The sequence below is a fragment of the Phyllobates terribilis genome, unplaced genomic scaffold, assembly GCF_046119375.1.
Source record: "Phyllobates terribilis strain yellow unplaced genomic scaffold, ASM4611937v1 Scaffold_9__5_contigs__length_417890890, whole genome shotgun sequence".
In the NCBI taxonomy this organism is placed as follows: Eukaryota; Metazoa; Chordata; class Amphibia; order Anura; family Dendrobatidae; genus Phyllobates; species Phyllobates terribilis.
The window spans coordinates 107,785,799-107,803,269 of record NW_027362769.1 but is presented as its reverse complement, the minus strand read 5'-3'; positions in this window follow the sequence as shown (position 1 = coordinate 107,803,269).

The window sequence follows — 17,471 nt, the reverse complement described above, 5'->3', positions numbered from 1 at the left end:
CCCCGGCGAAGGGCCGCACCCAGGTTTGCAGCATTGTCGCACACGGCCTTCCCTGGTTTCAGGTCCATTGGAGACAACCATTCATGAAATTGGTTCTCTAGAGCTGACCACAACTCCTCAGCTGTGTGACTCACATTTCCCAGACATTTCAAAGTAAAAACCACCTGATGACGTTGAGCCCTACTGCCAGCATAGTAAGGAGGTGTGCAGGATCCCTTCTGCGCAGTTAGAAAGCTTGTGGCATGACCAGACAGGCTTTGGGTGCAGGTGGAAGACCGAGAGGAGATTGAGGAGGCAGAAGCAGTGGAGGAACTTTGACATAAAGAGGATTGACGCACAACTCGTGGGGACGGCAAGACATGGACAGCAGCCCCTTGTCCTGCTGTCACCATAGTTACCCAGTGCCCAGTCAGCGACATGTAACGCCCCTGTCCATGCCTACTCGTCCAAGTGTCTGTGGTGAAATGCACCCTGTCACACACAGAGTTTCTCAAAGAAGCGGTGATGTTGTGTGCGACATGCTGGTGGAGCGCAGGCACACCTTTCTTTGAGAAGTAGTGCCGACTGGGCATCTGGTACTGGGGCACTGCGACGGACATAAGGTCTCGAAAATCCTCTGTGTCCACCAGGCGGAAAGGCAGCATTTCTGTAGCCAAGAGCTTGCAGATGGTGAAATTCAACCTCTTAGCTTTCTCATGGCTAGGAGGAAATGCTCTTTTACTTGTCCACATCTGAGGGACCGAGGGCTGGCTATTGTGCTTAGACGGGGTTGATAAGGGTGTCCCCGGCAAACTGCCGGTCTGTGAGGAAGATGCAGGCGGACATGTTAGGTTGCCTTGATCCAAAGGTTGTGCTATCGATGTCGGACAGCGCTCAACACCAGCTGGTGTTACCACCTCCAAAGAAAATGATGACCTGCCAATCACGCTGGCTGTTGCGGGTAAAGAGGTAGCAGGTCTGCGCCCCAAAACAGGTGTGAACGCTGTCCCCCCAGTCACAGAGGATGAAGAGGCCGCGGATGCACAAGATATGGCAGACGGTGGTTGGCCCGGCCGGCTAGGCCGCATTGTAGCACACTGAGCTTCCCACTGCAACTTATGCTTCATGTCCATGTGCCGGTTCATGCATGAAGTACTCAAACTATGTATTTTTTGGCCTCTACTTAGCTTTTGCTGACAAATGTTACAGATAACACGAGTTGGGTCATCTTTATCGATCTGAAAAAATGCCCAGGCTATGCAAGGCTTAGCACCCATGCGACCTGAAGAGCCACCACGACTTGTGGTGAGAGGCAGAGTTGTGTTTGAGGATGCAGTTGTTGACGTGCTTCCAGTACTACGTCTCTGTCCAGGAATGCGCAACCTGACCTCGTCGTCACTAGCATCTTCCTCCACCTCATCTGCTGACCTCATCTCTTGGCTGACTGTGGGTTGACAGTAAGTGGGATCTCCAACCTCATCATCATCACCCTGTGCGTTATCACACCCGTCGTCCTCAGAGCCAACCTGTTCCTGCCCTGACAAAAAACTAAAGTTGTCGCTCCAATCAGGTATTTGAGTCTCATCATCGTCTTCCTCATTGTCTCCACCAACAGGAGTTACAGTTTGGGAATGAGGGTCTACATTATGGTCAGAACCTTCTGCGTCTGGTCCTGGATCCGACTCATAAAGATTCTGGGCATCAGTGCAGATCATTTCCTCGTCTGGATTCACAGAAGCGCTGGAGTCGACCTCTGATTCCCAGGCTATAGTATGAGAAAACAGCTCTGCAGACTCAATCATCTGTTCTACCTCATACTCAGACGGGCAGCTGGAGATTTGGGAGCTGTGAGGAAGCAAGTGCGATTGGGGTGACACCTTTGAGGACTGGAGTATTTGTGATGTTGAAGTTGATGTGGAGGAGAGCCCACTTAAAGGAGCACTTGATATCCGTTGAAGCACCTGCTGTTTTTGTGCCTCATCTGGAATTTGTAGCGATTGCCGTGGCCGTAAGAAAGGGATCTTATCACATTGTCCGCTAAAAGAAGTAGACATTTTAGTTTGGCTGGAAGATGGTCTTTCTTCTGCAGATGTTACTGTTGCTTTAACACCTACCCCACAGACACAACCATTTTTCCCCTTCCCAACACGCCTATTCCCCTTTCCACCAGCAGCAGGCCTTTTTCCACTCATTTTGGTGGTTAACTAATTCACAACTCTGGAGTTGTTTGCACAAAAAAACAATGGATGGGAACCGAGCAGAGCTGAGTGGCCAAACTGTGGTATTAGGCTAAAACTATTGGCTGGGTTAGATGCAGAAAAAAATTATATTCAATTTGCAACCTGATGGAGGTCAGTATAGATGGACTAATAGAACAAGTCCAACACACAGCTAGAAGGCCAAATATTTTTTCAGAGCTAGATGCAGAAAAAAATGATATTCAGTTTGCAACCTGATGGAGGTCAGTATAGATGGACTAATAGAGAAAGTCCCACACACTGCTAGAAGGCCAAATATTTTTTCAGAGGTAGATGCAGATAAAAATTATTTTTAATTTGCAGCCTGATGGAGGTCAGTATAGATGGACTAATAGAGAAAGTCCCACACACTGCTAGAAGGCCAAATATTTTTTCAGAGCTAGATGCAGATAAAAATTATTTTTAATTTGCAACCTGATGGAGGTCAGCATAGATGGACTAATAGAGAAAGTCCCACACACTGCTAGAAGGCCAAATATTTTTTCAGAGCTAGATGCAGACAAAAAATTATTTTGAATTTGCAACCTGATGGAGGTCAGTATAGATGGACTAATAGAGAAAGTCCCACACACAGCTAGAAGCCCAAATATTTTTTCAGAGGTAGATGCAGAAAAAAATTATATTCAGTTTGCAACCTGATGGAGGTCTGTATAGATGGATTAATAGAACAAGTCCCACACACAGCTAGAAGCCCAATATTTTTTCAGAGGTAGATGCAGAAAAAAAATATATTCAGTTTGCAACCTGATGGAGGTCAGTATAGATGGATTAATAGAAAAAGTCCCACACACAGCTAGAAGCCCAATATTTTTTCAGAGGTAGATGCAGAAAAAAAATATATTCAGTTTGCAACCTGATGGAGGTCAGTATAGATGGACTAATAGAGAAAGTGCCACACACTGCTAGAAGGCCAAATATTTTTTCAGAGGTAGATGCAGATAAAAATTATTTTTAATTTGCAGCCTGATGGAGGTCAGTATAGATGGACTAATAGAGAAAGTCCCACACACTGCTAGAAGGCCAAATATTTTTTCAGAGCTAGATGCAGAAAAAAATTATATTCAGTTTGCAACCTGATGGAGGTCAGTATAGATGGACTAATAGAACAAGTCCCACACACAGCTAGAAGCCCAAATATTTTTTCAGAGGTAGATGCAGAAAAAAATTATATTCAGTTTGCAACCTGATGGAGGTCTGTATAGATGGATTAATAGAACAAGTCCAACACACAGCTAGAAGCCCAATATTTTTTCAGAGGTAGATGCAGAAAAAAAATATATTCAGTTTGCAACCTGATGGAGGTCAGTATAGATGGACTAATAGAGAAAGTCCCACACACTGCTAGAAGGCCAAATATTTTTTCAGAGGTAGATGCAGAAAAAAAATATATTCAGTTTGCAACCTGATGGAGGTCAGTATAGATGGACTAATAGAGAAAGTCCCACACACTGCTAGAAGGCCAAATATTTTTTCAGAGCTAGATGCAGAAAAAAATTATATTCAGTTTGCAACCTGATGGAGGTCAGTATAGATGGACTAATAGAACAAGTCCCACACACAGCTAGAAGCCCAAATATTTTTTCAGAGGTAGATGCAGAAAAAAATTATATTCAGTTTGCAACCTGATGGAGGTCTGTATAGATGGATTAATAGAACAAGTCCCACACACAGCTAGAAGCCCAATATTTTTTCAGAGGTAGATGCAGAAAAAAAATATATTCAGTTTGCAACCTGATGGAGGTCAGTATAGATGGACTAATAGAGAAAGTCCCACACACTGCTAGAAGGCCAAATATTTTTTCAGAGGTAGATGCAGATAAAAATTATTTTTAATTTGCAGCCTGATGGAGGTCAGTATAGATGGACTAATAGAGAAAGTCCCACACACTGCTAGAAGGCCAAATATTTTTTCAGAGCTAGATGCAGACAAAAAATTATTTTGAATTTGCAACCTGATGGAGGTCAGTATAGATGGACTAATAGAGAAAGTCCCACACACTGCTAGAAGGCCAAATATTTTTTCAGAGCTAGATGCAGACAAAAAATTATTTTTAATTTTCAACCTGATGGAGGTCAGTATAGATGGACTAATAGAGAAAGTCCCACACACTGCTAGAAGGCCAAATATTTTTTCAGAGCTAGATGCAGAAAAAAATTATATTCAGTTTGCAACCAGATGAAGGTCAGTATAGATGGACTAATAGAACAAGTCCCACACACTGCTAGAAGCCCAAATATTTTTTCAGAGCTAGATGCAGAAAAAAATTATATTCAATTTGCAACCTGATGAAGGTCAGTATAGATGGACTAATAGAATGATGCTATGCCCAAAAGATTTTACTTCACTAGGTGCAGTAAAAAAATTGGTATTCTATACACAGGTGGTATATCTTGCAACACAGATAGGCTACTCCACTGACTAACACACTCTGCAATAGGCCAAAAAGGATTAGCTTTGCTAGATTCAGCCAAATGCTGTGAAAAAAACTTGCACAGCACTGGCACAGACCTGCCTGGCAAAAACTGATAGGAACTGATGTAACCTAGTCCTGAAAAGGACTGCAATTACAATTAGTCTTTACTCCCACAATCTATCTATTTAAGAGCACAGATCTGCCTGATAAAATTCATAGGAAATGCTGTAACCTAGTCCTTAAAAGGACTGCAATCACAACTATTCCCTACTCCCAAGCTATCTGTAGATTTGTGCGAAAATTGGCTTGAAATTAACAAGGTATAGCGCACACAGCAACAGCGGTGCCGTCTAACACGCAGCTGCAGCAGTGAGAAAATGGTGGCGACGGGGAAAATGGCTTGGTCTTATAGGGCAAGGACATGTGACATACACTGCCAATGACACATGCCCTTGCTTGTGTGAAAAAAATCACTTCGCTCCGTGTGTGCGCTGCTGATAGGCTGACAGATTGCACCTCCCCACTGTAAATGCGGGAAAGAGAAAAAAAAATGGAGATCTTCATTATTCCTGCAGAGATCCATCCCCTGCCCCTCCCCCCACCCCGCTGTACACTCAAACTGCGTATTAACATTAATTTTCATCATTACTGAGAAAAAATCCAGTTATGATTTTGGTGCACGAACAGTTATCGAACATAACCTCGAACAGCCGAATTTTTCTCAAATCGTTCGTGTTCACCGAACGGCTCGAACACCGCCCAAAACAGCTCGAATTTGAGATTGGCGAACAGTTCGAGTAGAACAACGCTCATCTCTAGTGGCGATGAATGCTAGTTCCAGCCAACAGAGAGTTCTCAACAAAGAGATAAAGGCTCTGATGAGACAGCAGCAGGTAGAACTGTCTGGTGGTGAGATCGGTAGCGTAAGAATGAGTGACCCATTCCCCATTTCCATGCCTCCCAAAAGTGAAATGATGATCTGGTGTCGGACTGCAATCGGGTTGAGAGGCAGAGACTACCAAGCCATGGTAGAACCCGTGTACTCAGACAGCAGGCCCACCATTTTGACAGCCCGGGGGGTGTTTGATGTCCGTCATGGGAGGGTGCCCGTTCGCATTCTCAACATTGGGGAGAAATTATTAAACAACATGTATGTAAGTACATGGATAAGAATGAAGTGATTAACCAGAGTCAGCATGGGTTTGTAACTAACAAGTCATGTCAGACTAACTTAATTTCCTTCTATGACAGAATCACTGACTGGGTGGATCAGGGAAATGCTGTAGATATAGTATATCTTGACTTCAACAAAGCATTTGACAAAGTATCTCACACCATCCTTATTGAAAAAATGACCAAGTATGCAATGGACCAGGCAACTGTTAGGTGGATTCATAACTGGCTTAGTGATCGGACTCAAAGGGTGGTTGTAAATGGCTTCACATCCAGCTGGATGAATGTCTCAAGTGGGGTACCACAGGGCTCCGTCCTGGGACCTGTATTGTTCAACATCTTTATCAATGATTTAGATGAAGAAATTGAGGGTAAACTGATTAAATTTGCTGATGACACAAAGCTAGGAGGGATAGCTAATACTAGAGAAGAGAGAGAGAGGATTCAAAAAGACCTAAATAAACTGGAGCAGTGGGCAGCAACCAACAGAATGGTTTTTAACAGGGAAAAATGCAAAGTACTACATCTGGGCAATAAAAATGAAAAAAGCATATACAGAATGGGAGGAATAGAGCTAAGCAACAGTACATGTGAAAAAGACTTAGGTATACTAATAGATCATAGACTGAACATGAGTCAACAGTGTGATGCAGCAGCAAAAAAGGCAAATACAATTCTGGGATGTATTAACAGAAGCATACAGTCTAGATCACGTGAAGTCATTATCGGTCTTTACTCCTCTTTGGTCAGACCTCATCTGGAATACTGTGTACAGTTTTGGGCACCACATTTTAAAAAAGACATAGACAAACTGGAGCAAGTTCAGAGAAGAGCGACCAGAATGGTGACTGGTCTGCAAACCATGTCCTATGAGGAACGGTTGCAGGATTTGGGAATGTTTAGCTTGCAAAAAAGAAGACTGAGAGGAGACTTAATAGCTGTCTACAAATATGTCAAGGGCTGTCACATTGTAGAAGGATCATCTTTATTCTCATTTGCACAAGGAAAGACTAGAAGCAATGGGATGAAACTAAATGGGAGGAGACACAGATTAGATATTAGAAAAAACTTTTTGACAGTTAGGGTGATTAATGAGTGGAACAGGCTGCCACGAGAGGTGGTGAGTTCCCCTTCAATGGACGTCTTCAAACAGAGGCTGGACAGACATCTGTCTGAGATGATCTAGTGAATCCTGCTTTGAGCAGGGGGTTGGACCAGATGACCCAGGAGGTCCCTTCCAACTCTACCATTCTATGATTCTATGATTCTATGAGAGGGAGGTACACTTACCCAGGTACGCTACGCTTGCCAAACTGTTTGCTGTTGAACACAAAGCTATCAGGGCCGTGGAACCTTTGCCTCCATCTCCACAGGCGGAGGGTAATGGCTCCCAGAAACAAAAGGAGGACTGGTGCCAGAAACTCCACGTGGGTGCTGACTCCACTCCCCTGCACCAAAAACAAGGAGTCTACCGGGTGGTACAGGAGTATGAGAGAATCTTTAGTAAGCACCCGCTAGACTTCGGCAGAGTAAGAGGGATAGAACACCACATCCCCACGGGGAGCCACCCACCAATAAAAGAGAGGCACAGACCTGTACCCCCTGCACATTATCAGAACGCAAAGGGCATGCTAAGAGAAATGAAAGAGGCTGGGGTCATTAGAGATAGCTGTAGCCCCTGGGCAGCCCCCTTGGTTCTGGTAAAAAAGAAAGACGGTACCATGAGAATGTGCGTAGACTATAGACAAATCAACCGTATCACCCATAAAGACGCGTATCCGTTACCTAGGATAGAGGAGTCCTTGGCCGCCCTAAAATCAGCTAACTTCTTCTCTACTTTGGACCTTACTAGGGGGTACTGGCAGGTTCCTGTGGCAGAGGCTGACAAGGAGAAGACCGCCTTCACCACCCCGATGGGACTGAGCGAGTTCAACTGTATGCCCTTCGGGCTCTGCAACGCACCAGGGACCTTCCAGAGGCTGATGGAATGCTGTTTAGGGCACCGAAACTTCGAGACGGTCCTACATTACCTGGACGACGTGATCGTCTATTCGAAGACCTACGAGGACCATCTAAAACACCTGGCAGAGGTGTCCGAAGCCCTGGCAGGCTATGGCCTGAAGGTGAAACCATCAAAGTGTCACCTGTTGAAACCGAAGGTCCAGTACCTAGGGCACGTGGTGAGTGCAGAAGGAGTAGCCCCCGACCCTGACAAGGTCACAGTAATCAAGAGCTGGCCAAGCCCCTCAAACATCAAGGAAGTGAGGCAGTTCCTCGGGTTGGTAGGCTACTACCGAAGGTTCATCCCCGGGTTCACTAAGATGGCAGCTCGAATGCAGGACCTCCTGATAGGTCAATCCAAATCCAGAAATCAAAAGCCACCCTTCAAGTGGGACAAGCCGGAAGAGGAGTCCTTCCGCCAGTTGAAGATGGCCCTCACGGGGGATGAGATCCTGGCCTACCCCGATTATGGCCAGCCTTTTATCCTCCACACAGACGCCAGTAATGTGGGGCTGGGAGCCGTACTGTCACAAAACCAACAGGGCAGAGAAAGGGTGATCGCGTATGCCAGCCGGAAGCTGAGGCCCACTGAAAGAAACCCGGAGAATTACAGCTCCTTCAAGCTAGAATTCTTGGCAGTGGTGTGGGCCGTCACAGAACGGTTTAAGCATTACCTGGCCTCCGCAAAGTTCATCGTGCACACGCACACCATCCGTTGACACACCTGGACAATGCAAGACTAGGTGCCTTAGAGCAGCGGTGGATGGCGCGAATCTCGAATAATGACTTCACGATCAAGTACCGGGCAGGCAGAACCAATGCCAACGCTGACGCCCTATCAAGAATGCCTCACTTACCTGACGGAGATGAAGACCCAGAAGAGCTGGAGGAGGTAGAACTCCCTGCGATTCACCGGTATGGAGCCACTCAATACTTCCACCGCGTGACGGAGGAAGACTTAACAACCATCATGATCAATCCCCTACCTCACCACAGCTGGGCCGAGACCCAAGATAGTGACCCTGCAATCCGCATGATGAAAGACCTGCTGACCCGGGAAGACGCCCGTCTAGATCCGGATGCTCCAGAGGAAGCCAAGCAGCTATGGAAAGAGAAGAGCAGGCTGTTCCTCTATGAAGGTAAGCTGTGAAGGAGACTCGTCAACCACCGGACGCACAAGCTGACCTGGCAAGTTGTGGTCCCAAGGCGAGATGCAGCTATGGTCCTGGAGGCTTACCATGACAGAGCGGGGCACTTCGGCTGGAAGAAACTGGAGTTCCTGCTAAGAGGACGGTTCTTCTGGATCGGCATGAGAGGGGCTGTAGAGAAGTGGTGCAGAGACTGTGGCCCTTGTAATCTAAGGAGGAAGGACCGCACTAGCCAACAGACACCCTTGAGGCCCATCGTCACCAAGCAGCCTCTTGAGCTGGTAGCTCTGGACCACGTCAAATTGGCTCCAAGCCGGTCGGGATACGTTTATGCCCTGACAATCGTGGACCACTATTCCCGATTTCTAGTGGTGGTCCCTGTAAAAGACTTGACAGCTCAAACGGCGGCCAGAGCCTTCCAGCAATACTTCTGCCGCCCACACGGGTATCCGGAACAGGTCCTGACAGACCAGGGTCCAGCGTTCGAGGCTGAAATCTTCCAAGAGTTCTGCAACCTCTATGGCTGTAAGAAGATTTGGACAACGCCTTACCACCCACAAACCAACGGGATGTGTGAGAAAATGAACAATATAGTCATTGATCTCCTGAAGACGTTGCCCCTGGAGGAACGCAGCCTGTGGCCAGAAAAACTGCCGGACCTGATAGACTTATACAACCATATCCCGGTGAATGCTACAAACTGCACCCCGGCTTACCTGATGCGAGCCAGACCAGATAAACTGCCCATAGACCTGGAGATGGGAGTCCTAACACCCGAGGGCACCTCTCCAGATGCGGACTGGGATACGGAAAGGCGACTGCAGTACAAGAAGGTACAGGAGAGCGTGGAGAAGAGCCTGGCCCAGGTGAGAGAAAGTCAAGAGAGACTCTTCAACCAACACGCCCCTGCTGGTCCCCTAGAACCTGGTGAACAGGTCCTGAAGCGAAAGAGAAGGCTACACAAGCTGGACGACCAGTGGGAAAGGGAACCCTACACAGTACTGCAGTCTGATCACGACAACCCGAAGGTGTGCGTGATCACCAAGGATGGAGGAGAAACCACTAGTACCGTCTCCAGAGACCACCTAAAAAGGTGCCCTGAGCAACTACAAAGTGCAGAAGAGGATCAACGTGACCTTGAACCCGCAGAGGACAAGGAAGAGATGATCAGCACCGTTCTTGGGGAGTTCCCTCAGTCCTGGACTTGAATAAACGACGCCATAGTGGTACCCATCCTGCATTTCCTGCAACCAATTCAGCAACAACCTACACTAGAGCAGGAAGGTGAAGAAGAACAAGCAGCCCCAGAGGCAGAAGAGCCTGTACCAGCAGCCCAGGAGAGTCAACCCTCTGCTGACAGTGAGCCTGCCATGCCTGTGGTAAGCCAAAGGACCCGCAGACAGCTGCCTGCCCTGCTTGTAAATCTAGCCAGTGACTGCACCCCGAGCGCTTGTGAGAAATGCCAGGTTCGACCACCACCAGACAGTGGGTTGCGTAGGTCAACCCGGAGCACTAAGGGGCAAATACCAGCTCGAGAGTGTAGGGTGTGATAGCAAATGTAAATAGCCCGCAAAATGTTGAATTATTTAAAATGTAATTGCATGACCAGTAACTACGCGTTTTCTCAGTTTCTTTCAGTTAATACATGGACTAACAGGTTATGAACTGTGAGTAACCGAGACTTTCCTGTAAATATGTTTGGAGCTAACCAACGGAATGAACAAGGACTGTCAAGGACTTGGGGCTACGGCAGACCCCCACCAGGTTAAAGCTCCCCGTTGTTATTGGTGAAAAGGACACCCGGTCACAGACCACACTGTGACCTAAAGAACTCAACCTGTGCATCGTTTGCTTCTACCTGCCTAATAATGTTTTTATGGTCATGCATATTACTCTTGTTTTAAGCTTAGTCCCGGAGTACTAAGAATTACTAGGGGGGAATGTGTCACCCTGGCCTGGATGCCACAAATGTATAATAAAGCTATGTCTGAGAGCAAGGGGGAGGTTCTCTGGTCAGGGACCATTAGCATGCAGCACCTCCTGTCCCAGGCCAGAAGGGGGAGCAGGCTGACCCTATAAAAGCTGGAACTGGGGGCAGGGTTAGAGAGTTCTGGACGACCTGTCTCTGGAGTGAGAGGTGTCCCAGAGAAGGGAGAGCCAGTTCAGCTGAGGCTGAGGAGGACGAGTGGCAGTAGAGGAGCCACAAGCCAGGGACGGAAGGCGAGGGGAGAGTGTCCTGGCTGAGAGAGAAACTGAACTACCGGACTTTGGTGTCCGAGGCTGTTAGGATTCCAAGTCCTACAGCAAATAACCAGTCCGCAGGGGATTGTATGTCCCTTGGCCTAAAAAGCCCGGAGGTTCCGCCACAGCAGAAGGGACCAGCAAAGCTGCACCAGGCCAAGAATAGAAAGGAACCCAAGTTGCAAGCCATACGGGCGAGAAGACAAGCCGAGCTCAGGAACGTGGGCTGTTACACCACCAGGAGGGAAATAGCCAGAAAGAGCGCAGAGAATACGGTAGGCCTTCACCCTCACCCTGACCAGGGGCAGCTTCCCACTTGTTCTCAGACATCCAGGCCTCCTCCTAGCCGGGACTGTTTTTGGGTCGTCTCACCTGTTCTAATAAAGACCCTGAACTGTTTAAGAGGCCTCCGTCTCCTGGCTATTGCGATCGGAATCATCCCCTCCATCATCCATCTATATACTGCCCTGGGGCCACACTCCTCCCGTGGGGAGTTATACAACTTAGTGCTGCACACCTACATCTGCCCCAGCGGTCTGCACTGCAGCGGCGGTTAACCCTGACCGCAATCCACGGGTGGTGCAGTCGGACATTTAAAACCCTACAATAGACTGCCACAATGATTGGTCTGACCACCCTGAGCCACGGACCGGGTTGCCACTACTACCCCCATTATTGCCCTGTTGCCCGTCTCCGAGTGCCCCACGGCCCAGGGGGCGAGTCAAATGCGTACATGAAAAAGGGAGGTCTAAATAAGCCCTAATCATGTGAAATCAATGCTTTGACAAATTGTTTCCACCCTGGCTGGACAGACAATACTGACACGCCCAGGGGGATGGGGACGACTCGGTACCCGGGCCTTTGCCTGGCCTTTGGGGATGTCGCGGTGGTCGGCTCCCGGGCCCGTACCCTGGGGTCAGCTTTTAAAAGGGGATTATTTGTTAACTCTATAAAAGTTTGAGACGCCACCTGTGGTGTCTGGTGAGGATCACCAGCGCTGCAGCAGTCCACTGAGGCCGGTGTTGTGGCAGCTTAGATGGTATCGCAAGAATAGGAGCACACACGAAAGTCACTTCAGTACCTTTTACTGATGGAAATTCAGGCACATCCCGGAGCACTGTAGGGTGAGGGGTGCACGTCCGGATTCTCCCCAGTGAGAGGGTGTAGGGCCTCCTGTTTCTTGCCTCTCTGTAGTAAGTTTCTGACCTGCCTGGAGCTAGGCCTAACTTGGTTTCTGTTCTGCACCTGCTGACTTGGTGATAGGGCCTTCTGTTGGAGATCACTCTCCCTATTCTCTGGGGTCTTCGTGATTCCTGACCCTGGTACGTATCAGCTTTTGGTGATCCTGGGACATGTAGTTCGCCAGGGGTTCCGGTTGTTTTCTACTGATCATGAAGATCCACGTAGACTCGGACCCGGTGTCCGGTATATTCTTCTGGGGTGAGCTTGTAAAGCTCCTCTGCCCCCTATGTTGCTCTCTTCCACTTGCCTTCGGCCCCGCTCGGGCCCTCACTAGGCTACACACACTGCAGCCGGGACGCTGCACTTCTTCGCCACTCTCAGAGTGTCGGCACACTCCTAGCTCTCTATCCTGAGCTCTGTGAGTTCTAGTCTGGACTCACTCTACAGACTATACTGAACTCTTTCTGCAGGAACTGCTAGGCTCTGGCTCGACTGCACTGACTCCTTCTGTGTCTCAGCAGGAACTCCCTAGCTGCTCTGTACTCTAGCAGGCTAGGAACTGAACTGCCTAGCTCCACCTTCCCTATTTATATCCCTAACGGGCTCCCTCTGGTGGTCTGAGATGGAAGGTGGAGGTGTGTGTATGCTGTGGGGGCCTCTTGTGGAGAAATCCTTCTATGCAACCCCCTAGGATCTGTGGTACCAATCACAGCTGGGCGCCACAATACCTGTATATGGAGATCAAAAGAAATAGCTGAATGCCAACCAGCTACTTAATGTGTATGGCCAGCCTGAGCTTTGTTTTCAAAATGTGCCCAGCCTGACTAATTCCTTAAAGCAAAAGTGGGGAACCTTTTTTTCTGCCAGGAGCCATTAGGATATTTATGCCATCATTCGCAGGCCATACAAAATTATCAATTTGAAATTTATTCCTCTATATTTGGTCACAATTAATTAACTCACCCCTAATGTGATGGCTGGAGCTGCTTCTCTTTGGTGAGATCTGTGATGTTAGATGGTAGAGATGATTTTGACGCGCCCGCTCGGCCGTGGGGTACTCGGTGCCGGGCCGGCCGTTGCTAGGGGAGATGTCACAGTGGTGGTGACCCGGTCCGTGACCCAGGGCGGTCAATAAAAAGGGGAATAATTACGGGGGAATTAAAGTTCTTTTTATATACAGTTTGTGATGCCACCTGTGGTATGCGGCTATGTGGAGCCGCCGCTGCGGAGCAGGTCCTCTGGAGCTGGTGTGAATGCAGCAGAGTTGGTGTAGCTCTCCACAGGTAGAGCTTAGCTCTAGGGCTGTGCTAAGATGTTATGGATGTTGCTGTAGCAGTTGTGGTGCAGTGTAGTGCAGGGGGTGATGGCGCAGAAATAATTTCGCAGAGACAGTGGGGTGCAGACTTCAGAGTTTACTCACAGTTGTTAAGTTCCTCAGGTTGCACTTTCCGGATTACGACCTCCCACATCGCGCTGCGTTCACCAGGCAGGGGTTCAGCAAACTCCCAGGTGTTTCAAGAGTGCCTGACAGGACCCCATTCTATATGCCCTTCTCAGCCGTCTTCCTGCGCTGGCCCTAACCCTTCTTGCCCTGAGCCTCGCCAAACAATGTCCCAAGCCGGTATCCTCAGATCTTTCTGGGCAACCTGGAGTTCCCTGGATCCTATGTGGTTACCTTTTTGGCGACTTGAGTGCGGATGTGGCAACTGCACCCTAAAAGTAAAGAAGCCTCCGGTTCCTAGTTGAACTTTGTAATTCTCACTAATTAGGGGCCGGTACCCTCTGCGGCTTGATCCCTTCTCCGCCTGGCAGATTTGGGTGTACAGGTGGCCTTCAGCACTGCCCATACCCCTGGAATCTCTTCTTCGTTCCTGGAGCCTTCCTCTCTCTCTCTTCAGTTTTGGGCCTCTCTGGCTAGGCCCTCCTCCTGAGAAGAGCTCCTACAGAGCTCCTGCTCCTAACTCTTCCTCTCACTGAAGAACCCTTCTAGATTGTTCCACCCTCTTTTTATATCACTTCTTACTGAGCTCCCCTGATTTACTTCCTCCACTTACACCCACTACATGGTTCCCCCTACTTTGGTTCCCACCACTCCAGCCAGGGACAGGGCTCAGCAGGAAAGCGATGCATCTTGCCCCTCCTACTGGTCTGGAGTAGTGTAGTGTTGGATGCAGTTGTTAGGGTCCCGGGCAGCACTCTATCCTTACCTGAGAGTGAGATACCACACCTCTGGGTGAGATGCAGTACCTCTGTGGCGACAGAACCCGCAGGGGCACCACATAACCCCCTGGTAAAACACAGCATGTCCGCGGGCTGGAACAGAGTAAAAAGACAAAATATTTTAAAGACATGCAAAAATTTTTAGAATGCATTCGCATATAAAATTATAAACAAACTTTTTCTTCCTTTTATGGGAGGCACATTACTTGAACGTTGCAGGCTTACTTAGCAGTTTACAACATATTATAAAACATTCTTCAAGCAGATAAAACATTTCTCATATCAAACATTTTCAATCAAATACAGTGAAATTTATAGCCGAATGTCCTTTTCACTGGTAAAGGTGCAATTCTGATGAGCATGAGGGACCCATCCGAAAACCCCCAACATAGGCCCTGGGCGTGGCTACAGGACACAGGTGATCCAGGTGTTGGACCACGTCTTCGGCCACGCCAAATGGGTTTTTGTTCTGAGGTCAGTCTTGTTGTATAAAACCAATAAGGGGCATTTTAAGAAGTGCAACTATGTACAAGAACAAGTTTTTAGGGAGACCTCCATCCTCCACCTCAATGTCTTTATACCCTTACCGGGTTACTAAAACACAATAAGTGAACAACCAGACTTAAATGCTGCAGTACTCTTCCGGGTAACTATGTACATCACTTGACTTTAACAGTTCAGCAGTGGTGCCCCCTCCTGGGGAACACCTGGTTCTTGCAGGCTGACCCAGCCGGGTCATCAGCCTCTGATTGCAGGGGTATGGTCCTTTTCCTCCACTACCCTGTGGACGTTCAGGGCATACCAGCCCCGCTCACCTCTGTGCATGGTGTAGGTGACTTGGTCACCAGGGTACAGGTCTCGGTGGGGATGTTCTTGCTGCAGGTGGGACTCCACGTCCCTCCAATTAACAAATAAATCCGTCGCGGCCTGTGGCTCTCTGATGAAGCCCCACCCGGCGTCCAGGTCGAACTTCACGACAGTCCCTTCTGCAGGGGGACTAATTGTGGCCGTCTTTGCTTTGCGGGCCCGGGTCTTCTCCTCTAGATTACGGGCCTCCATCTTCTCCCAGCGCACCCGCCGGATGTGCCGCTCTTTTTCCCGCTGCCGAAGCTCCCTCCGACAGTGCTCTTCCCGTCGGGCAGCTTCCATTCGGGTCCCCCGGGGAAAACCCATGAGGTCCTCCCCCGGGTTATCCCACAGTAACTGGTCCTCTTCACTCCCGTAGAGGGCTGAGGGCTCAGGAATGGGTAGCAGTGGGAGGCTCTGGTCTTCCACCTCCACAGACCAGTCCCAGGCTGCGCGCCCGTACACCCATTTAGGTGTGGGAGCAGGTGGCTTTTGCAGGGGGCCCAGGAGCAGGGCCAGTTCAGCGCTTTCAGCGCCTGGGACAGGGAGTTCCGCCTGGGGGCCCAGGAGCAGGGCTTCATCACCCGCGCCCGGGGTAGAAGGCTCCGGGCCGAGTAGCAGATATGGGGCGTACGAGCCCGGGTACGGAGGTTCTACAAGGGGGCCCAGGAGCAGGTCAGCGCCGTCAGCGCCCGGGACAGGGAGACTCCTCTTACCTGCTCCCGCGGCCGCTCCCGTGCTGCACGCTGCCTCCTGGTTCAGATCAGGCTCCGCCGGGGCTGAGGCGCTGCCGGTAGAATGCAGCACTGGCGGCTGCCTGGTTATCATCCTCCTCAGCATCTCCTCCTTTCAGTTGGCGATGGCAGCCTGCTGGGCCTTCTCCACCCGCCGACCTAGTTCTTGCATCTCGGCGTGGAGGAACTCCGTATCCTCCAAGGACAATTTGTAGACCACCTCCTCCAGGGTGAGAGGTGTCTCGCGCTGCTGCAGGCCACAGGCTGGAGTTCCAGGCTCACCTCCCTCCATCTTGCCTGCCGGGTGCGGTCTGTTTGCACTGCCCAAGACTCCACCCTGTCTCCAAGGTATCTCTCCTCTCCCCTTTCTGGGGCGGTTCCATGGCTGCTTGCTGTCGGCCACACCTAGAAGCGGCCCCCCCACCTTGATGGACACATCTACATACATGGCCACTGCTGCTCGGGGCGGGCCCCGCTTTAGGCGCCATTCTGGAACCCGGCCCACAATGGGAGGTGAGTTCTTGTTGTCTTTGATCACGCACATAATGGCGCCCGTTCTTCTGGGGCGGGCGCCACATTCAGTATCAAACGCAGTCTCTAGGCGCACAATACCCGGGGAGAACGGGTGGGTTCATATCCTGTTCGTGACGCCAAAGATGACGCGCCCCCTGGGCCGTGGGGTACTCGATGCCAATCGGTCGTTGCTAGGGGAGATGTCACAGTGGCGGTGACCCGGTCCGTGACCCAGGGCGGTCAATAAAAAGGGGAATAATTACAGGGGAAGTTCTTTTTATATACAGTTTGTGACGCCACCTGTGGTATGCGGTTATATGGAGCCGCCGCTGCGTAGCAGGTACTTTGGAGCTGGTGTGAATGCAGCAGTGTTGGTTTAGCTCTCCACAGGTAGAGCTTAGCTCCAGGGCTGTGCTAAGATGTTATGGATGTTGCTGTAGCAGTTGTGGTGCAGTGTAGTGCAGGGGGTGATGGCGCAGAAATAATTTCGCAGGTGCAGTCTACAGAGTTTACTCACAGTTGTTAAGTTCCTCAGGTTGCACTTTCCGGATTACGACCTCCCACGTCTCGCTGCGTTCACCAGGCAGGGGTTCAGCAAACTCCCAGGTGTTTCAAGAGTGCCTGACAGGACCCCATTCTATATGCCCTTCTCAGCCGTCTTCCTGCGCTGGCCCTCACCCTTCTTGCCCTGAGCCTCACCAAACAATGTCCCAAGCCGGTATCCTCGGATCTTTCTGGGCAACCTGGAGTTCCCTGGATCCT